General features: G+C 31.1%; 1 long non-coding RNA gene across 1 annotated transcript in view; it reads right to left on the bottom strand.

Moving 5' to 3' along the window:
* Positions 1-10467, bottom strand: part of LOC148279526 (uncharacterized) — an 86624-nt gene extending 76157 nt beyond the window's left edge. The window contains exon 1 of the long non-coding RNA XR_015822843.1: positions 9865-10467. This is a non-coding gene — a long non-coding RNA (uncharacterized LOC148279526). The remainder of the gene's footprint in view (positions 1-9864) is intronic.
* Positions 10468-25425: the final 14958 nt, after the last annotated feature.

Here is a 25425-nt window from a genome sequence, read left to right as displayed (position 1 = left end):
GATGATTTTGAATAATCGTCCATAACTATCAAGTAGAAGAATGATAAATAACGGCTTATTCCTTTTAACAGCGACAACGACAAACCATCACGCCGTTTACGCAGGATAGAACGTCATATCACTCTGCATGCAGCTTTCTCCACATTCATATATCTTCTCATGCACGCGCGCCGATTATTCCTACTCTTGACATGTCCACATCCAAGTATTTCTCGGTCTGCCTATATTTCTGCATCCATCAACATTCGCATCGTAGATCCCTTTTCCCATACGATAGATTGATTTTAACTGTTTAGTAGTACAAATTTTGTGTCCCACATAGACAGACTAGACTCAATTTTTTTTTTCAGTCATGATCATAATACGGATTATTCATTAAATTCACCAGTTACCCGCATGCAGCGGCTTGCAACTCAATAATGATTTACAAATAAACTATTACGACGTTTCCCGTAATTTATTTATTTATTTGACGGACTTACGCAGTCCATTCTAACGATGGTAAATACATTTTTTGATAATAAATACAGGCAATAATAAATAAAAGACAACTAAATAAAATTAAAGCTCGGACAAAAAAAAAATACTACCTCAATACAAGATCCGGTCTATCTTAGTGAATTTTTAAAACTTAAAGACTTACACCAAAAAAGTTCAGTCTCGAGTTTACAATACGACACAATCGGGACATTGGTGCATGCAAGCCATAGTTTGTGCTGTGTTGATCGATAAACAGTACATTATTATTTCGCAACCGGCGGATCGGAACATTGAAGGCCACCTGTTCCAGTAACGATGGTACATCAATTAAGCAATTCAGAAAATTAAACATAAATATGGAGTCAATGTTATTTCTATGTTTTTGTAGACTTGTGATTTTGAACATTGACTCCATTTCTCCGTAAGTGTAGTCTCCCCTCTCGAGGCCAATCATCCATGCTACTTTAGGATTTTGCAGTGGTAGGCAGAGAGGAATAACCTCTACATAATCCTGCCATTGCATACAGATCTCGTTTCCTCTGCATTCATATATCTTCTCAAGCAAGCACGCTCGCCGATTATTCAAGTATTTGTTGGGTTTGGACATGTTATATCTTTTTCGGTCATCCTCGTTTTCTGCATCCATCAAAATTCCCATCGTAAATCTTTTTAGTCGTTCTTTTGCTGTCCATTCGTTCAACATGTCCAAACCGACGCGAAATTCCTTTCTTGATTTTGTCGATAGTGCTTATCTCAGCCTAACAAAATTTACGGGTTTCAACATTTGCGCATCTATCTATCGTACATTGTTTACCGCACATTCGCTTGAGTATCGCATTTCGACAGCATTCAGCCTACTTTCATCCTTGTTTCTCCGACTCCAAACATTGCTCTCATACATCGGGGTCGGCACCAGGATTTCATTGTGAACTGTTAATTTTGCCTCCTGTGACAAATATTTATTTGTCAAGGTTGATTTACCTAAGTGCATCGTTCACTCTGTTTCCGACACTAACCCAACTTTCAGTATAATTCTGTCATTCGCTTTCTATTTAACTTACTTACCAGATACCCAAACTCCTCTACCCGTTTTAGTATAACCCTTTTCTCATCTTACATTTATTCATACTTTCATTTCTTTCGAAAACAATTACATTTGATTTATCGACATTAACCAACAAATGGCTTCCCTTGCATACATCGTAAACTTTTGTTACCAAGAATTGCAGGTCCTCTTTGTTGTTAGCAAGAAGTACGGCATCATCAGAGTACAAAAGACAATTGACAGTAAACTCACATATTTTCGCTCTCATTCACAAACCTTTCAGTTTTTTCATACAGTTATCGATATATACGTTAAACAGTCATGGTGACATCACATATCCCTGTTTTACTCCTTTAGGAATGTCAAACCACGATGTGTATGATCCATTTACCCTTACGCACGCTGTTTTTATACAGAGAAGCAATAGCCCGTGTTAAATTATCGTTCACTCCATATTCCAATAACACATTCCATAATTTATCTCTGTCAACTCTATCAAACGCTTTTTGCAGATCGACAAATGCGCAACAAAGGTTTTGGTTTTTAGCTAGATTTTTTTCCTTCATGTTTCGTTAAGCGAAACTTTCGTCCATACATCCTCTTCCATTCATAAAACCGCTTTGTATATACCACACTCTTTAGATTTGTTTTATTCATCGCCATTGAGAATCAAATCTCGCATTCTACAAAAGAATCAGTTTGGGATTTCTCGAATAATTTGGTATTTAAAATATTTTATTTGTGTGGTTATTTTCAGTTACAAGGGTATTTCAAACGCAAAATGCAAAATATTCATGCAACTCATTCACGCATGCCGATTATTCCGACTTTCAATATGTCCATTTTCAAGTATTTGATCATGCCACCCATATCTTTTTCTATCGCCCTCGATTCCTTGACCAACATTTGCAACCTTAATATTTTTTGTCGTTTTTTTACTTTCGCTATCTATTTACACTACATGTCCAAACCAACGCGGAACCCCTCATTTAATTTAGTCGACAATGCTTATCTAAGCCTTGCATACTGCACCAATCTCGACATTTTTGCACCTATTGTAGATAGTTTTAACACACGTTAACCGGAGAATTGCATTTCGACATACTCATACATTCTTATTTATTTTTCAAATTCTATACTTAGCTTCAGTATTTTTGTTTTTTTAATATTTAAATATTTATTTATTATTTAAAAAGAAACCTGATAAAGTTTATATTTTGGAAAAAAAACATTTATTAGATGTCAGGAGGTCTCAAAAGAGGTGTCTTTCACTTCAGCCTTGAATATCTGCACGTTTGTTAATTTCAGTCTGTGTGGTAGGTCATTGTACATTGAGTCGAAGTTAAAAAATAATAATTTGTCTATCTGTGTCCAAAAATACGAAATTAATGATTAATATAAATTAAATGCATACGCAAAAATTTGCCGGTTGATGCCGCCCGTCAATTAATAAATGCGTTTGTAGTGTCTAGAGTCGGTTATTGTAATGGTATCTATGCAGGTCTACCAATGAACAAAATGACTCGCCTACAATCTGTATTGAATGCCGCAGCGAGACTTATTTTCGGAATCTCTAAGTTCAGTCATATCACTCCACTACTTCGGGAACTACACTGGCTACGTTTTCCACAGAGGGTCGAATACAAACTCTGTTGGCTTATGTATAAGTCACTGCACAACTCTGCTCCGGAATATCTAAGGGAACTATGCATTCCAGATGAACTAGCTGACAGGCGTCTCACGCTTAGATCAGCTACGTCTACGGCGAGATGAAAAGTTATTATACCTCTACGCAAACAGCGCACTAAATTTAGTGAACGCGCATTTGCGGTCGCAGGCCCTATGGCGTGGAATGCACTCCCAGCAGAGATGCGAGGCTGTGAAAGTGAAGTGATGTTTCGGAAAAAACTTAAAACCCACTTGTTCTCTAAATCATTTGAATAAATCCGTAGCATGTGACAGCAAAATATTTTTTAAAAATTAAATTACAAATTTAAAAGGTTCAATTATATTAATTTAACAATAGAATCACTATGTAAAGCGCCCTTGAGGTATTTTATTACGAAAATGGCGCTATATAAGTTATCCATAATAATAATAATAATAAAATCAAAAACAAAAATCATCGATTTGTATAAGATGGGTTTATGCCATATCTTACATTTTTTATGTAATAAATAATACTGGTTATGTAAGAAGAGGAATGTGGGATACTAAAGACCCATACAGACATGTAATGCACGAGTGTAATATGAAATATCTCTCGTCAAGTGGCTGCTGACTCGTCTGCGGGGAGAGGTGTATACAGAGGTACAAAAATTCAACGTTAGGTTTGAACGCACGAACTGTACAAAATTAAAACGAAATAGTATGGCACAAGACTAATAATACGTACCTACAAGTATTTTACCCATATCGAAAAAGATGTATGATCAAAATAATTGAAAATGATCGCGTCGGTTAGTAAATGTTCATTAGTACACAAAGAAGTTTTTGAAAATAAATAATAATGAAAAATAAAACATGGTCTTAGTTACATAGAATAATTAAAATAAATATCCACGAGCGAAGGAAATTTATCAGTCATTGTCAATTATTATAGATAACTTTTATGAGCAAGTAGTTGGTGAAAAAAATTCAAATAAACGTTAGTTTACAACGAGTAAATTAAATTGGCATAAAATAAAAGCACATTTGTGAATAAAATTAATTTTAAAAAATGTAAATAATAAATCATATTAAGTATGAAATTATTTGAAACCTCAACTTTCTGACTAAATTTCATGAGTTTCAATAAAAAACATGGACCAACTGCAAATGATTTTGCATTTATTTTTTCTTTTATTAATGAAAAATAGAAAGATTTTGATTATATTTAAACACAGGAGTGTAGTTTTATTTTAGTAGAAACAGTGTTTTCAACAAACCAGCAACAATAAACATTACCGCATCGCCTACCTAAATTAAAATAAAAATGCGAACTTCAAATAATCAATAATTAAAGTTAATAAAAAATCAGGGTGGCATCACTGTAATACATAAAATCTACATAATTGCAGATCGCAATTGATTAAAATAAATGTTTTTGTTTTTGAATCTTCGAGAATCAAACTCAAATTCTACAAGTATTATATTCAGCGTCAAAAAGAATAGTAAGTTTTTACAGAAATATCTTTAAATCATTACGCAAATAATTTACAGATAAAAAAACCCAAATAAATAAAAAAAGGAACACTTATAATTGAGAAAAAAAAATATAGAACAAAAACAAACTAAATACAAATATTATACACAATAATATAACAAACAACTCTGGAAATACAATACTACACGGTTCATATGTTAAAGTGATTTACATTTTTTATACCAAAACTTTTAATACATTATATGTATTTTGTTCCAGGAAAATATACATAGTGTATGAAAATTATTACAGAAAAACTGCCAAATTAGGTTTTTATATTCTCTTTTTATTGGGACAATAATAAAAAAACCATAAAATTGACCTAAAACGTATTTTGTATACTTGTAAAAACTAATATTGTATTATTTTAGTAAATAAAAAACAGCTTTCATATTTTTTACTTTTTGTGATAGCCATTTTGCTTTCCACAGGGATTATAACACGTTGGAAGCTCTCACGAATAGTTAAATACATGAAGTTGAATACAAAAAAATAGTTTTTTTAATGTAAAAAATAGTTTAATCGTTTTAGTGTTATGTCAAATGGTATCCAGGCTCCTCCGCATTCCAGCGCATAACGGGAAAATTCTTTGTCAGTCGACCGCCAGATCGTGTGTGGTACACCGAACAGCACTACAGACATACTCTTCTAGTCCACAGTATACTGTACTAACTACTAACCATGACACGGGTACACTACGGGGCTTACTTTTTTTTTTGCACCTCAACAGGCCAGGAGGCCCAATTACAGTGGCAAATTACATCACAGAACACCCAGGCTTGAGAAAAATCACATTTTAATTTTTGTATTCTCACCGGGAATCGAACCCGGAACCTTCCGTACGTGAGTCAAGCGCCTTGACCACTACACCACGGAGGCCGCCTTTGATTGCCTTGACTTATAAACCTGGTATAAAGTTACGCCTAGGCATAGAGGTAAAATAAGTATGTAAATACTAGTCTTATTATAGTGGTAGAATAAAGATGATATTCCCATACTTGTTTTACCATAAGGACTCTATTTAGAACTTGTATTTTTTTTTAATTTTTAAATAGTGAAATACTCCATTCATTTTACTATTTTATATTTTAAAAAAGAAACTAGTGAATACTTAGAAAAGTTAAATCGCACAATCTGCTACATGATTTGAATGTAAATGTTTCAAATCTTCAAAATTAAATTGTTCAACTTGACGTTTTGATAAAATAACCTTTATCATACCTCTATTATATCCATCAAAACACTTTACTGCCCTTAAGTTCGACCCCATCTAGAATATGCTTCTCCAATTTGGTCTCCATTCTATAGGACTCATATTGACCATATCGAGTCGGTTCAATACCGTTTTCATAGAAAAGTGGCACAGTTGTTGGGATTGCCAAGGAATCATAAATTATGCCTATGTTGAAATAGAACAAACACCCAATTTGTCTTTATTGGAGAAACGTAGAACGGAGATAGACCTTATATGCAGTTTCAAAATACTGAATGCTATACGTGATGTCCCATCTCCGTTGCAATAAATTTCTTATTATTTTCCCAACCGTGTCAAAATTAGCTATTTATCAAATGGTCAAAGGGCAAATTTTGTTTTGATGCCCCCATGTCCAGAATGTGTAGATTGGTCAATTCGTCGCACAACTTGGAATTCTTGAGGAAAGAACTTCCCTCTTTTGGTTGATCTCTTTGCCATTAGCACAGTGTGGGATAAAGGTGGATTGGCATTGCGAAATCTTATATGTTGATCATATTCTTGAATATATCGTACACAATTATTGTATTACTCTTGTTTGTCTTTGCTCATGTTCTTTTATTCAGTTTCTTCATATAATTGTTACAATTGGCTTAGGCCGTATAAATAATAAATAAATAAATATCCACGCCGGTTTACATAGGTCGCTGCATAATTGCAACAAATACAGCGGAACTACCATGATCATATAGCTCAATACATAATTTATTTATTTATTTGGTTTACAAACAATAAAAAAATAATACATAATACACATAAATATCGAAACAATAAAAAAAATAGACTACTTATTTTTCATCAATTACACGTAAACACTAACTAAATACATATTTATATAAAATAAGCAAAATAAATTATTAAATTGAATTTAAATTATTGTAAAAATTGAAAAAAAAATGCAAAAATTGTACAAATCAATAATAAAATAAACAATAAGAATTATCCAAATTAAATTATTTAAAAAAAAATCATTGATTAATATAAAACTAATAAAAACAATTCATAATATAATAATAAAAACAATAAACAAAATTTGCATCGAATCAAAACCAGCAATGTAATCCATCAAAATTAAATGTACATAATTAATACATCAATATAAAAACGCATTTTGTATACACTTCTTAAACCTAAACAATCCAGCGTCAAAAATGTCGATCTCTACGTTTTCAATGGTGTTGGATAATCTGCACATTCTTGACACTGGATTGAAGGATACATTATTCTTAAATGAATCTACGTGTAATGTTTTTGGGTTCCTTAAGGTATGACCATTAGGAACACAAATGTTAATCGTACTTAAACAGCTTGAACTTTCCAGTCTACCATTTACAATCTTATATAAATATAACAAGTCATTTACCTTTCTTCTAGTTTCTAAAGTTTTGAAGTTAAAGTGTCAAATCATGTAAGTTAAACGATGAAATATATCTTACAATTCTTAGATTTTCTCGTAGATACACCACAATTAATGTTAATATGTATTTCTGTTAAGGGTGAATAATTCTTTTGTATACCTCGATTTATGTTTAAAACACCTGAAAATTCAAACAATTTTTTTCGTTTCAATTTATTAACTGGGAAAAATTACTAAACAAAAAAATATAATACAATTTGAAAAGAAATATCTATCCTTAGTAAAAACTACTTGCATTTACGTACCAATTGTGAAATGAGTAAACCGGGTTGTGGTCCCGTGGCTTGTGTCGCGGAGCCAAGGATCAGAGGTCTGAGGTTCGAACACCATTATACTACAACTTGAATCTCATTTTCGAATAGTAAAAAATTAAATTACTTGCGTATATCATAAGAACGCGAATATTACTTTTAAAAAATAGTATTTTTAGTAGATGTATCTTTATATACATTTATGGGATTAAATCGGCTGGGGATATTTATATTTAAGCATTTATTTTATTTATATATTTTCCTTCTTAGAAAGCATAAATCTTTTTTTCCTTATGAAAGGTGTGGACAGGTCGTTAGCCTTATGTTTCTAGTATCTAGAATTATATTATTCCTTTCTTAAATATGTCATTAGTTTATTTTGAAAATATATATTTACTTAGTTATTAATTGTTTCAAAGAAGTATTAAGTTTTAAGTGTTATGTAGATGAAATTAACAAAAAAATGATTTAATCAAATACCCAACTAAAAAAATAATATTTCTACATGTTTAAACATTCGCAAATCACTGTATCTACGTGCATATGTCACCAATGACGAAATATCTATGTTTTGGGTATATCAAACTCTTTTATTCACATTTATATCTATAATGCTCTTAAAACAACATTGACGTGGGCACCAGTTCAAAAACTAAAGAAATAAATAAAAACAACGGATTTAAAAAAAAAATCGAGAACTTATTTTTTAAACCTACTATTTTTGCACACTAGGGTGCATTTTATTTACCATATATTATATTTTCTCAAATGTGTATCTAACGGTGCCTAATGCACCCTTTCATTCGTATCCTAGTCACAGAGTTTCTTAATCGTTAAGAGACGAACAGTCCTACGCTTAGAGAGCCATATTATACAGAAAAAACAAAAAAATAACTTAGTTTGATCTATTTGGAATCCAACTTCTGACGTATAGCAAAATACAAATCAATTAAATCTGTTGTAATAATATGTATTCCCAAATCTTTGTAAATGGGATTGACCTAAAGAGAGATTTTAACAATCTTTATCTTTATTTTACTATTCACACCCAGTGGTGCATAGGACACTCAATTGGTACTCCGATTGGAGAGTATCTTAATCACTATTGTAACAATGAAGGTAAAGTAAACAGTATTACGCCTCGGTTGCAAGTCCAGGAACTATAAAAAACATTGCAGTGTAGAACCACCTTTGAAATGAACGTTTCGAGTCTACCCTGTGAGAATTGAACCTAGGACCTCAAGCACGCTAGGCGAAAAAATCTCCAGTCCATTTTCCTTTTCAGAATTTTAACAATACAGGGACATATTATTTTATTTCAGACGGAGATACAAATGAACGAACACAATTTGCCTAATGAATATTGTTACGCACTATGTCATTACAACTAGCTAATGACAGGCCACAAGCTTCGCAAATGCCTAGATTTTTCCGTGTCTATTGATAAACCTATCTGTCTTACACTGCTCGTATTATAATTGGATTGATTTATTACGAGAAAATAAAAAAAACAACAATAGCTAAACCTTATAATTTCTATGCATAGGTGATACGCTAATGTCGATGACCTCCATCAAAAGACAATAGAAACACTTCAACAACCTGCGTTTATAATTAAAAGTCAAAAGTCCTTACTGACGTCGTTCTTACAATTGTTTCAAGAAACACGATTTTTTCATTGTTTTCGCGCACTTGACGTAAATTCAAAAATCACAGAAAGTGCGAGTAAAATATTAATGAAAAATAAATCATATATAACCTACTGAAATTGATTAACCTAACCCCGTTGATAGAGTTAATATGATCGTGATACTGAGAAATAAAAGATGTTATTGGTCAAAATGCAGTCTTTCAAAAAATCAAAAGGACAGAAGTAAATTTTAAGGTAATGGTTGGTAAAATAAATACAAATTTGAGTTGGTTAAAAGTTATTTAGGAAAAGTCAAGTTGAATAGGTAGTCGTTACTGAAATATTAGGATTAACATGTTTATTAATAATTCCTTTAAAGACGCAGAAACAATTTTATAAGATTCGCAATTAAAGTCAAAGAAACAACAAAAATAATTGCGCGTTAATGAAAATTAAATTAAATTCAGTAATAGTGTTAGTAAATGGAATTTATTTTAAAAAACGTGATTTTGTGAAAAATTAAATAAGTGCCTTTGTGGGTAATGAAGAATTGAAACGGTTTGATATAAAACAATGATTTTGCGAAAAAAAGGTACTTTACTTACGGATTGAGATCCATTGAACAAATTCCAGGAATCCAGAAAAGTAAAAAGATTGTCATATTCACTTAACACATGATTTTCGACGAACCCAAAACTTTTTTTAAAATTTAGCATTCGCAAACAGTTTTAAATTGTTTCATTTTCTTTGCGACGGCAAAATTATTTCCAGAGGCCCAACTCCGCAACGTAGTTTTATGTTATATTTTAACGAATGAAATGTATTTATTTCAATTAACTCCCGACATTTCAAAATATTTCATGTCGTCCATTCGCATTATGAGAGCAAAAACTTTTCGCGAAAAATAGTAATATTGCGCGAAATTTACCGACGAGTAACCGAACGAAAACTGCGCACATCCGCCGGCCATGGCGCCCTATTTGAATATTGAACGGCCGAGAAAACTAGCAAAAAAGAAAAATGAATTTTCCGGTAAGGGTGCAAATATCTCCGACGATTAGCGGCCGGATTCCGTTTATCAACACGCGAAAGTGAATATCGAGCGCTGTTAACATAGAGATTCTAAACGCGAGAACAGGCGACGAGCACAGAGCGGAGCGCAGAACACAGCGCACGGCGCGCGGCTGCGGTACGGCGCACGACTGTGCAGCGATGGCTGCAGACCTCTGGTGGCGCTTAGCAACAACGCGGATGGCGGCCGCGCGACCGCGGCCACCCGTGCCGTCTCTCTCTGCCGCCCGCCGGGGCCCTCCGGAGTGAGCGGTTTGCCGGTAGCGCGAAGCCTTTCTGCGCTAGCGAAACCACATCATCGAGTCGTGAACACCAATGAGGCACGAAGAGGGGTAAAAACTAAAAACTTCGATTTCCACATGCGCGCTGTTGATACCGACGACCGCGCGGATGCGTCGATACGGGTATACACACACGTTTATGCGGCATTTTTCGGGAATTTCGTCTTCCTCCGAGGATTCGCCATGCCGGGACGCCGAAGGGCGGCGGAAGGCGCCGAAGGGGTGGCCTCGGAAGAGTGGAAGAAAAGCGAGGAGCTGGTGCCCGCACCACAGTTTCGGGTCCTATCGCACGTGTGTGGGTGGGCCGTGTACGGTGCGCGCGCATGTAGTAGTTACAAAATGGCGACTGTCCCTCCTTTCCCTCCCCAACCGGAGATCCGTAGGTAGTAGGTACCGACGCGATTTTCTTATCCTTGCAACGTGTTCGGAAAATTTCTACATTTTCTTTCCATAATTTTTTTCTACGTGTTTACGAATATTTATAAAAATCTAAATCGTTTGACAAAATACTAAATTATCAGAAGGCTTTGAATGAAATGAGTGTTCTCGACAAATTCTTGCAATAATTTACTTAATTTTTTTTTTTAAATACTTGGTAAATACCTACGTTTTGTGAATATATTCTTAACTCTTTGTATGCTTTAAAGTAAACGTGATTTATATAATTCAAATCCATGCTTGCCCTGATTTGTGCATATACCTACGGGTTGTACGTATATTGATTTAAATACTTTTAAGAATTAAGTTAAGGTTTTAATTTCAAAATAAAATCTAAAAAAACTGAAGATTAACGTCGATAGTTTTAACTGCCGGTTAGATGCCCTGTTATAAGTCAAGAATTATTTTTAACCAAGAAATTAACAAATAATACATATGGCCATATTTACCACCAATAACTAGGTACCGTATCAATAATGTTTTCTGTATGAAAAATTAATAGAAATAACATAAAACCTTCTACAGGTTGCAGAAGGTGTCATGAAATTCGGAGACAATTTTAACTTTCATTAAATATCTATACCTCAGAGGCATACGGATGCAAATCCAGAATTTGGTGAAATAACATTTCGACTTTCGTATCCAGTTTATGATCATGTCCATTGATTTTGAAGAAATGTACGCCTTTAATGAAAAAATCAATGTAATAAGATACTGAAAATACAAATTAATGCAATAAATGACTAGAAATTTCTTAAAGAAAGTACATAGATTCTTTAGGCTTGTTTTAAACATTTGATGTTTGGATTTGCATCCGTCTGCCTTTGAGGTACAGATATATATGAATTAATATATGGTTAAAATACATGGTATTTGTTATAATATGCTGTCGAATCGTAAACCTTAACTCTAGCACTCTATATGTTCTAGGTATATCTGGGAGTGGGAGGTAGGTTCTCCCGAATTTTTTTTAACAAGCGGATAAGAATTTAACAGTAAGTATCAGATTCTCTATGGAAATCAGATATAGTATCATTTTAACAAATAGACTTTGATAATGGCAGGACACGTTCAAAGAAAGCCCCCGCAAAGGCACCCGCCGGATGCGTTGTGGGAGCTTAACTAAGGCAAAATGAATCCAAGAAGATGATAAACTGTCAATTTACTGCAAGACCTAACAAAAATATGATTTTCTTTCTAAACTGCTGCAGTGAAAGCATCCGCTTATAAAGAAGGCCTTAAATAAAACGTAGTCATGACAAAAATAAGAGATCCAAAAGAAAATCAAAGCATAATGACAAAAAGCAACAAACAAATGAGATGACCAAAATAAAAACACATTTTAAAAAAGCATACAATTCAAGATTATGTAAAAACATAATACATTGATTCTTATCTATGGTTGTGCAAAAAATACAGAAATAAACTAACTTGTAAATCTTCATCAAAGTGAATCTATTTTTTTTTGTTTCATCAGGACATCCATGGTTTCCGACCTAATCAAAAAGAATTTAAAATTAACAAAACTTCCATAGCCATCAAAATGGCAAAAGGACCCTGAAAATCAGATCACATTAAAAGTATCTAATCCGGAAGGCTCAAAATCACCAAGGAGATGAATGACCAGTTCTAAAATTATGAGTCGGTTAGTAAAGAAGCTGATTGGGAGCTAGTTGACTCCAACAATTAGGACCGTTATTAAGCTCTTGGTGTTAAGCTAGGGTTTCCTAGGACAGCGGTGCCCGTATTTTAACGGCCGTAGTGAACGGCGATGCAGTGGACAGCCGTCGTAAAGGTGACTAGAGTGTGGTTTTCTAGGAAAACGGTGTTATCAACACCATTTAACACCGTTTTCCTAGGAAACCACTCTCTAATCACCTTTACGACGGCTGTCCACTGCATCACCGTTCTCTACGGCCGTTAAAATATGGGCACCGCTGTCCTAGGAAACCCTAGCTTTACTGTTTAATATTTATGTATTACGTCAATTCTTATAACATAAATAATTTGCCACAGCGTATTTACAGATGTGAAGCTAAAAAAAAAGGCCCAATCGGCTTTATGAAGCATTTAGATGTGATCCGTGATAATCACATTTAATAGAGGTTTTTAAGAAAATGGTTATGGAAATCAGAAGGTTGAAGATAAATTAAATATACATGGTCGACAAGAACAAGTCAGCTATTGAGATGGTACAGTGCATAGCTAATACTGTACGAGTATGACCAAGAACAACGAGATATAAAAATGAAGGTATTTTTTCTACTAACTCAAGAATGAGTAAATAATATTGACCCAAGAAAACTGTTTCTACAATCTTTTACTATTATTCTTCAAATATATATTTTTTAAATACACGTTTGTAGACTTTTATGGATTTTGTACTGCATATGCACCTAACTAGGTTTAACGTATTTAAATGTATTTAATAATAATAATTAAAATAATAATGTTTATTCCAGCTCGTTGGGCGGGTAGTCCAATACCCAACCGGCTATATATATAATAATAATTATTATTATTATGGATAACTTATGAAGCGCCATTTTTGTAATATAATACCTCAGGGGCGCTCTACAAAGTGGTTATATAAAATTAATATTAACTTTTTGATTTAAGAAAAATAATGTACTTTGTCACCGCATGCTAAGAATTTATTCAATTGATTTAGAGAACAAGTGGGTTATAAGTTTCTTCCGAAACATCACTTCACTCTCACAGTTTCGGACCTCTGCTGGGAGAGCATTCCATGCCGTAGGGCCTGCGACTGCAAATGCGCGTTCGCCAAATTTAGTGCGCTGTTTGCGTAGAGGTATAATAACTTTTCCTATCGACGTTGATGTAACTGATCTAAGCGTAAGACGTCTGTCAGCTAGTTCATCTGGAATGCAGAGTTCCCTTAGATATTTTGGAGCAGCATACACCATGTATAAATGTATATTACAAGTATAATAAATCTGAAAAAAATTGTATACGTCAAATCAAACGTTCAAGAGAAAACCAAAAAGGATTTAAAGATGATAACACGAAGAAGAAAAAAACAAAAAATAAATCTCAATAAAATGAGTTGAATTAGCAAGACAACATAATAATATATATTTCCTATTTTTTTTCCATTTCCTTTTTCCTAATTTCAGAGTGTGCTAGATATTTTTCTCCCCGATTGAATAATAATTTAGAATTTATTGGTTAAAATTGTTTGTTAACAACATTAGATTAGTTATTTACAAAATTGATATTGAAATTAATGTCTTTACGTCAGCTAAAACCGGATGTTGATATTATAATTTAATTTGTAATTGACGTAAACAGAGCACATAATATTACTGATTTCACAATCAATAAAAAAATACGTACTCCATATTTAAGTACTTAAAATCATCGCAGTAGACCTATCAAATACAATATAGAAATGCGGAATAGATCATTAAACTCCAGATAACATAAAGTTACGAGTACAAAAATATGGAATAATCACTTAAAAAAATAAAAACAATTATTAGTGAACATCAAAGAATATAATAATATATAAGTGGTAAAATAATACCAAATTGGCCGTTGTTTTAAAACGCATTTCCAAATTAGAAATGACAAGAAAAAAATATATATTGTTCGCCTCGAGGTATAGTGGTGAGCGTTTTGGGAACCATGCAAAATATCCTGGCCTAGATTCCCAATAGGTTAAAATGAATATCTCATATAAAAAAGTTGTAATCACTACAATATCTTTAGTATGTAGTCTGTCACCTATGACAAATTATAAGCTACTTCTATGTACATAGCATAAATGAATGGAATACGATAACAAATTAAACAATGCGTGTTAGTAAATTATTATGAAAATAAAACTTTGTTATTAGAGTTACACAATTTTTATTCTTTTACAAGAACACTATTACAGTTTGTAACACTCATAACAAAGTTTTATTTTCACAATAATTTATAATGAAGTGTTACGAAGTGAATGCCGATTCAATTAACAGTATAATGCAAATTAGTTTTTGTAACAAAAACAATGGAATATTGGAATCACAAAAACATTTTTTAAAGAAAAAAATTTAATCCAGAATTGTATATAAATGAATCATGGGTTACTAAGCGTAATTATTGCTAAATATTATTATAATATTAAAATTATGCTAATGATGTTTCTAAGAATGCTTAATTGTACTATACTAGTTTAACTCAAATAAATCCAGAAACAATTAATTACACTTAAAAATGAATCACTAATACATAAAAATACGTTTTTAAATACTTTTCGAGGAATATAAGATTCATTAGAACGAGGTTGTTCTCATGGGCTTTTCTCGGTAAACAGATCACTTACAAGAAAATAGGCCTTCCTAATGTATGCAGATTACCAGTGGTGACGCAGAGTAACGTAGCTACCATTTGATCATAAGACACGTCATAATATTCGATAATTGCAGTAGGTAAAATAGCTATTACATACCAGACCATTTGCATCACTAAAATGACTACACATTTGATGTATGTGTTATTGATTTGAATCACACATTTTAAAACGTGTAGCATAAACGATAAATTTAAAAAAAGCTAAAAATATTACCACCTTACAAAAAACGTATTAAGAAATTGTACATTTTCATATTATTTATCTAAAACCAAAAAAAATACAAAATATTTAAAACCTTAATTTTACCGGTTTTTTTAAAATCGATTAAATTTTATTTTAATAGGTCGATCATCTGAAAATTTTAAGGCTTCCTGTAAACGGTAAAATGTTTTCTGTTGTTAAATTGTGTGACAGGTATTTTGTATATATTTTGTATGTAATAATACGTTTAACTAAGAAAATATCATAATACAGCCAAAAAGTTTTAATTTGATAAAGCTATAAACATTATATATACATATATATGTGGTTAAGAAATAAAATAAAATAATAAACATGCAAGGAAAATGAAATGTATCGATTGTGCTCCAAGACATTAAAAAAAATACATCAGCTTTTTTGTAAGAATTTAATGAAACTGACATTATTTTTAATGTATTACAAAAAATATTGTTAGTTGTTGAGTTAGATACATCATACAGTATTTTTTTTCATTAAAGGTATACACGACTTAATTATCTGTGAATCTTATTTTAAAAATATCTCACCCCAAAAACAATACAATAAGTCAAGCATTTATTGTAAAAAACTTCAATAAACTGACCGTATAAAATATGATAGAAACGTGTTTTTACGTCTGATATTAAAAAATAAAAGAATTTTCACCCATAATTTTAAAAATACAAGAGAAGACAACCCGTGGTCGAATTCAGCTAGTATAAGATAATAATCTGTGATGGTATCCCATTAAAACGATGTTTTTATTTTTATTATTAATATTATTTATTTATTTTACAGAAACAAACACGCAACAATGATATAATAACATAAAAATATACGGTTTAAAAACAGACCAGCAAAGTTTCAAAATAAAAAAATTATACACATTAAATTGTGGTTCAACAAAAGGGTGTGTTTGTGTTATAGGCAGGCGGTTTTGCTTGAGTGCATATATCTCGTACACTGCTTTTTGTCTGCGTTCTTCTTTAAAAAAAGCGTCCAAACGGTTTTTGAACTGGTTGACCGACATGGATTAGATGACGAGGCTCGGCAATTTATTCCATTCTAAAACCACCCTACTAGAAGGGAAGTTTTTCTTGGGATTGAGGTGGAATCGACGTGGAATTGAGGTGGAATATAGATGGAATAAAGGTGGAATATAGGTGGAATTAAGGTGGAATTGAGGTGGATTAAGATGGGATTGGAGACGATAGTCGTTCTTTCAATTATGTATCGGTACTTTTTATTTACCGAGGTAGGGCATCCGCTTGAGTGATTTGGGGATTTTATTAGCACATCCTTCGAGTTTTTCCTATAGCTCGACGTCTTTAGTTAAGTAGGGACTTAATATTTGATATGCATGCCTTACATAAGTGTTGTATATTTTGATAGAAAAGTTTATAAATGAATTACATAATGCCGTAATTTTTTATGTGAGTTGTTTAATTTATTTACTAAATTAAAAAAAACACACACGCTTACACACACCTGAATACTTACTCTCGTATACTAATATACACAAACACCCCCTCTAATATATATATATATTTATATATGTATACATATCTACGCATGCACACATTTAAGAATGTACCATAATTAAAATGTATGATTATTATTTAGAAACTTCGCCGGCCAGTCTTTCAACCTTATTATTATGTAATGTAATCATGACTGACTGCTTGTTTCTATAAAATAAATAAATGAATAATAAAATACTTGGTATACTGTCAACGGTTTATTTGACCATTCATTCGGGGCACTCGGGCATCATATATAAATATAGGTTATAACTTAATTACAATGCGATTCTTTCAATAATGGTTTTTAAATAGCATGAATTGAATTTATGAATTACCTACAGCCAGTTTGCAAGCATTTGGACATACTCAAACATTGTTGTGTTTATGAACATTTATTTTGCATAATATACACACCGATCAATTATTAATTTCTATGGGTTGTGACTTGACATTATTTGCAACATATTAATAATTTATTTATTGACTGAATTTCCACACCCCATTAAAAATGAATCATTTCTAAAATAACATAAACATTTTTTTCATATTTACATAATTACTATGAAATTCTTATCATTTATATTTACATAATCAGGGCGTACCTATTCGTTGTTGATCAATAGTGACTCTTGAGGTCATCCACATCTCATGAATTGTATTTAATTGATGTATCCAAGGTAAGGTAACTAGATAACGTGGATTTGATAAATACCTTTGACAAGTTATAACTTATCTCAAAATATTTTATCAGATGCCCCAAATTTCCAAATAAAAAAATGCTTACGAAAACCCCTGCACGACCAAATAATTGATGCTTTAAAACACGTTTTAAGAAAGAAAAAGTGTTTCGTATATTTTTACGCAATAAGTAATTCCTGTTAAAATAATTTCAAGGCGGGATTTACTTGGGATATAATGTTTAATTTAAAAATACTTAAATTCATATAATTATATTATGCTCTATATTATAAATCTAATTCATTTGTAACGCAGGAAATGGAAAAAAAGTCGACATATGTTTATTGATTTGAAAAGATCTTCAGAAGGTTAATCAATTCATATAATTCAACAAAAAAGACGAACAATAAAGTATTACGAAAGTGTGAGGGTAGAATTTTGCTACACCCTCTCCACCAAAATAAAAAATATTCGTATCACAGGTGATTTCTCCCTTACCTTTTAAAATTTTACTTTTGCTATGCCCACTACTAGACTACAAAAAATAATCATTATTTTGCCTCAAACTGCATACGATTCTACAACAAGGTACCTTTTGAAATTCAGGCTTTGCCAACAAAGAATTTTAAAGATTTTGTCAAGCACAGGCCGCTTGGAAGGAGCTACCATAAAGTAGAAAAATATTTGCAGGACAAGACAGCTTGGCATTGGATTCGTGTTTATTGATTTCAGTTGTTGATTTTAATTATGTTGTTGATTTGAATTTATTTCTTTTGTTGAATTTAATTTAATAATGGCTGAATTCTATAATATAAGTTGTAATTTATAGACGCTTATAAGTGATTCAATGAATCCTATGTAAAGTACATACTTGACTAAACTTAACTTAAAAATAATCTATTGTAAGACGTCACTCCCTATTATTTACATAAGAATTGTTTATTTCTTGTACGTATTGGGAAACGTAATGTAAATATATGTATTTGATTAATGTAAAAAATTGTATTTAGTTGTAAGATTATATTTTTATTTGTTATTAATAAAAAAATAAAATGAAAACTAACTCACTAACCTAACTACAGAAACTCATTGTGTTGTTTCAAAGGCACAAAGAACTACCTCACTAAATGAATTTCAAAATAAATTTATTTTAAGTTATTTAAAGGCACATTTTGGTAGTTTTGAAGAAGGATAAATTTAAAGGAAGGAAAATCATGACTAAATTCGACAAATAGTTGAAAACAAATATTTCAAAAGAGGGAATAATCGGTGAGCATGAGAAGATACATAAATGATTCGCATTTATTATGTTTCATAAAAAGTCTGCACAAGGAGGTGCAGAATGAGTGGTGTTATGTTATATTGTTTCTAGTTACCCCTTTTTATAACTAACATTGAAGTCCGAGAACGGATGCAGTAGCCTCCTATAAAGAGCGTCTCGAAGATTTGGCGGTGGACCAGGCTGGGACACGTACGACGCATGCCTCGGGATAACCTTAACCCAAGTTGCTTGTTCTTTAAGCCTGCGGGCTCACGCAGTCCTTGAAGGCCCTCGATGACGATCTTTCGACTATATTCGGCGGATCAAAGGGGCGCTGGATCGATGTGAGAGGTGGCGAGAGTGCTGGCTGGCGATAGTTTCCTGGAAGCAACTGGTGACGTCCACATGCTCCATTTAGGAGCGGATGTGGAAAAAAAAATTACCCCTTCAGAATGGAATGACGTTTTTTTGTTTCGTTTTAGAATAATTTGATACAGCAAAAAATAAGGTAAAAAATCTTGTAGTTTGAAAACAAAATTGATCTTAATATTTGCATATTACCGGGATGCCAGAGGTTTTGCAGCTGTAAAATTTTGATAAAACTTTTCGTTGCTGTTTGTGTTAAGCTTACTATTATCTTATCAGTATTTATTTCTCTAATTCAAAGTATAACGCAAATTCAATTCCTGTACTAACGGCGTTTTCCATATCAAGGTTTTTAAAAGTGACGCAGAAATCTCATAGGCAATTGAATATTTTAATGATAAACAAATGAAAACAAAAATAACAATTCATGCTTACTGATTGGTTTTGATCTTCGAATAGTTTTTGGCCATTTGTACGTATTATAATTTGTATCCAAAAGGGCAAAAGTCTTTTTGATCTTATTTATATTTTTTTATAAACTGCAAGCAAACATACATATTATTGTACATTCTTTTAAATAATATAAATTCGAATAATATACAATGTTCAATGTTACACATTGGTATTCAATACATATTTTTTAAATGTGTTAATCATTGCTTTATACAATAATGTTTTTTTTCTGATTTCACCATATTACCCACGCTTGTCTCATCTTTTATACTATTTTGTTTACCCGTAAAAGATAGGAATTAAATGATATAACAATAGATTATATTTTAAATATCTTGGTGATCAAATGAATAAGGATTTGAACAGGAGAACTGAGAAATATCCAAGTAAATATTATATTTAAGGCGATGTTTTATTAATCGGTTTAAAATTTTTGTTCATTAATAAAAAATAATAATATCATAAATTGTTTACTGGTTTCTGACTTACTTTTAAATAAATAAAAAAAAACAGTATTTAAATAAAGTACAGGTAAACTTGGTGTTGAAGCTTCATACATAAAATGTCTCTCATTCGTTTAAGATATTTTGTAATATCATAACTCATTTTTAGGCGAATTTGTCCTCAAGAGTAAGACTGATCATCTTACCTTCATGTGACAAAAATGATCAAGATACGCTGCGATTGGTGTGCCAATGCAGTGCCCCATGCACCATTAGGCACTAAAAGTGAATGATGATGATGATGGTGTCATTTATTCCTATTGCAAAATATACGAATACATATCTAATAGTTTAAATAATGTTAGGTACTGATTTTTTTTTCAATTATCTTACTTTGTCATATTATTTACGAATTAAATGTCGAAAATCTTATAATTATTACATAAATTTTGAGTATATTATGCACAGAATCACTTTCTAACATTATTTTGTTTGATAATATCAGCCACCCTCGTAAATCGCATAAACACTAATCAATTAATTTGGAGAACCTTAACCAATAGTAATTAGGGAATCTGATCATAGTCAAGAATCATGGTGACACTAGTTTTAGTGAAAATATCGTGGATTTAATTAAACAATAGATTTTCTGTATTATAATTCTGAATTAGTTGAAAAAACATAGTGAAGTATAAAGTTATAAAAAAACCTTACTTATTATTTATGTATGAAAAAACAACGCCTAAAGGGGGTACGTTTTCAGGATATTTCATAAAGAGAATTTCTGTTTACGATATGGTTATGAAATATAAGAACATTTATTTGATACACTTTATAGAAAATATGAAGTTTAAAATTATGGTTGCAGTTTAAAACATGAATCGACTAAAGCTTTGTTAGAAGGTACCTAATTTATATAACTTTTATTAGAAAAAAGCATTGTCGTTAAGTAATTTGTTCAACAATGTTTTGAGTATTTCCAAATGTTTGCAGACGGGCTGGATTTTCTCCCTAGGGAGTTATTTAAATCTAGATCTTATAAATGTTTTAACATGTACATGAACAGTAATAAATATTTTTTTCAAACATATTCAAAACATAAAATAAAGTTTTTTTTAATTAAAAATATTAATATTTAAAAAAAAAAAATGTAGAGATGTAGTTAATTAACCAATAATAATAAATAAATAAAACAGTTCGCAACCAAATAGAGTCCTTCCTTGTTTTTGTAATGTATAGGTATGCAACATTCTTTAGATGTTTTAATACGTATTTATATTATTTTAGGATTTTCCATATTATAACAAACAGTGTTAAATATCATTTAAGATATCATAGTTAAATATGGTACAATTAATAATAATGCATTTGTCCAAATGGTAAATCCATCATTGTATTGATGACCAGCTGCCTAAATTGTTAAGCTGCTTGATTTTATTTAATTTTTTTAATTTTTGTATTTCAATTTTTAAAATTTTATAACTATTATTCATATCATGCATTAATATCTTCAGAACGGGTATATGTATGAAATGAAGTTGCTTGAAATATTTCCTTGCAATTTTACCGAGTTCAATTTGGTTAGTTAGTAAATATATTTATTATTACCACTTTATTTATGTTTTTGTATTCCAAGAAATATCTATGTGATATTTTACAAATATAAGCCGTATTTAGGTGCTGAAACTGAAATTAAGATTAACTGTGAGCAAATTATATCTACATCAATATTAATTTATATAAAATACGTTTACTAAAAGTATTTCAAATTCATGTTTACAATATTTTGAATGTAAGGGATGTTAAAAAATAAATATTGAAATGAATTTTAATGCGATATGCAGACATTTCATAAATAAATAATACAAGAACGCGTCACATTTATATAAATACAATGTGTTAAGTCAATGCGAATTTGTCTGAAAATATGGTGGCGCTCTGCGCTGTCACAAAAAATATTATTAGTATTATTTCCATACTATATATAGTATAAAATAAAGTTATAAAGAGTAATCTGTTGCGCAGGCTTGATACTACCTGTGTAAGCCCCTCGCTTATGACGAGCACTGTATTTGCCTTAACACTTGCCGTCCTGCTGAACATAAATATGAAATATCAAATAAAAATTCAGAACTAAAATCACTCAATTTCGCAGCAGGCTCCGGGCGCTGAGCACCAGATCTTCAACTTTCCGCTGTCCAGGGGCATATTTCCCAATCAAGTCAGCGTTTTCCCACGTATACTCATTATCCTTCAATTTCTATCAGTATTAAGCTAAGGAATATAAATTCACTTTAAATTAGTTAATCAAAGTTTTTTTTTTTTTTGTTCGAAAAACTTATATTTTAAAAAATACTAGTTGCATTATTTTTAAAAATTATTATTATCTAGTTATTCTCAAGTTTACTGTGTTATATTTATATTTAGAACATACGATTTTCTCATGGTTATTGTTATCTTTTATTTAGAGATGTTATGTTTCTTTTTTACTTTTTGTTTTTGTATTATGTGTTAATATTTTTTTTAGTTTTAATTGTTTTATTATTTCATACTATGTACTACATGTTTATGGTGCACTGCTGTGATTATTTCTGTAAATTATTATTTTTTGTAAAAGGTTCTTGGAACCGATGATGTATAAATAAAAAACGTTTCCGAGGTAGGTATAAAAATATCATAAATATGATTTTGTCTTTTATCATGAGCGTTTGTATTTTATTGGATCCAAACCATTTCAATCGTTAAACACAGTCAGAAGTGATTAAAAAGAAACCATTTAGTTTTAAAAGTAGTGCTATTATAATAATAATAACAGACTAATTTACATAGCGCCATTTTTGTGAAAAATCACCTCAAGGGTGCTTTACAATATTGTGACGTAAATTTACCTTCTAACATAGCTAACATTCCATATTACATTTTAAAATTGAGGTAAGATAAACGAATGTGAAATTTCAGTTGAGACCTGAAATGACTGGGACTGTCGATAATTCGCAAATGTGAAGGCAATTGGTTCCAGGCAGAGGGGCCGGCAACGGCAAAAGCACGATCTCCGAACCTAGTGTTTGGGCAGCGCCGGATTTGAGTAATAATCTATAAAGTAATTAAATCGAACCGGTAAAAAAGATAAAATGATAATTATTAAGATGTCTTTGAATGAATGTCGAGAAAAAACGTTTACAATTCTATTGCACATCATTTACCAAAGTTAATATTATTAACCCCAGGGGTGAAATTCTGGATCATCTCTACCTCCTTGATAGTGATTAATTTGATCATTTTTTTTTTTTGTGACGAGACTTTGTTTCACATTATGGCCACACTGGTGATAAACGTCAAAAAATATGAGCAGGTGAAATGAAACATGATGATTTTCATTAAGAACATTATTGCGACCATAAGCATTACAAACAGTTAATTAAGTTGAATTGACCAAACCGTATTAGTTTTATTTCCGTTTTGACAGCAGTTTTATACACCATTTGACGTTTAATAATCGGTGTGGCCATTATATGAAGCAAAGCGTCGTCACTCTAAAAAAATAAAAATCTTCCTATTAATCACTCTCTAGGGGGTAAAGAAGATCCAGAATACCACCCCAGATATAGTGTTCGTCAAAAACAACATTACCGCATTCTTCCGTGCGTCATGAACGTAGATCCCGTCAATAGTAGTTTACTATAGTTTGGGCCATTCAACAATGTTCTGGCGTCTTTTTCCGACTATTTCTAAAACTGCCGAGTTGGTTATTCTTCACGTCCGTGGTATTTTTAATATACACCATTTTATGTAAAATTTACATTGTACTAGCATATTAAAATAAGCCCAGTAATAGATAGAATCTATTGTAATAAAAATATTAAATTTGTTATAAATCATGTATTCAATTGGTTTTGTCAGATGCATGTTACAGATTCATATTTTGAATCTGATGTGAAGGTTTTTCACCTTCAGATTGCTTTTTATAGTATTTTATGTCATGTGTTGTAATGAATTCTTTAAAGACTGTAAACCAGATGACGGACGCTGCAATCCATTTGAAACCTCGGTAGCATCACACAGCATCACACAATCAGTATCCGAATAAAAGATCGTAATATAAAAAAAATATTTCAAAAAAATTACGATGAAAGAAAATTACACTACATAATTTGAGTATTTTAATTATTATCATATTTTGGAAGTTCTTTTTAGAGATCTCTGCTACCCCTGTTTCTACTAAAGCTGATAAACGTGTATAAAAAAAAAACTTGATATCCCATGAATAACACAAATAACTCTAATAACAAAAATTATTCTGATATTTTTTAATTAAAAATTCAGTTTCTAGCATTTTCATTTGTTTTTTATATGTATAAGTATATATTTAATTTTTAGTTACATTTTTATATTTGTAAATGGTTTATAATCTCTGTATACGTAAAAGCTCTCTGGGCGTAAAAAAATTAATATATAAGGGGTTTTAAAATTTTCTAAAAAAAAATGTAGTGGAAATGGCGCATTGCTTTCGTGCAACAGTTTTATGTTTTTTCATTACGTATTTTTGTATTATTTAATTTAGTACTCACTCTTATTTGGCATATAATTTATTACTCCTATTTATCACTATATTATAGAGTGAATTTCTGGAAACCATATGTCAATTATCATTTCAATTGTGTTTATATATATATATTTATATATATATGCATAATTTTTCTATTGATTTTAGTGATACTATTATTTTGTTTTTTTTCGATACTATTATTTTTTTGTTGATTTCAATGCTGTTATTTTGTTTATTTGATCATGTACGAATCTAAATTTGTTTAATTTATATTTTAATATTTATATCTGATTACCTATTTTACATTGTATTCTTTGGAAATTTACTATTTATTACGTACATATATACCTTGTTTTTTCTGGATTGGTATTCTATTGTATCACATGTCATTATAATTTAATATAACTAATTTTACAATGTATTTTTTACTGTTGATTATTATGGCTTGCAACGATCACAGCCTAAAAAGCCTTAAGAAGTTCGTTAATATTTAAACGAGTGTAATTTTGAATGAATAAATAAATAAA

The sequence above is a fragment of the Micrasema longulum genome, unplaced genomic scaffold, assembly GCF_059751315.1.
Source record: "Micrasema longulum isolate JH-2025_06_02 unplaced genomic scaffold, ASM5975131v1 h1tg000708l, whole genome shotgun sequence".
NCBI lineage: Eukaryota > Metazoa > Arthropoda > Insecta > Trichoptera > Brachycentridae > Micrasema > Micrasema longulum.
This window is presented reverse-complemented; position numbering and strand designations above follow the sequence as displayed.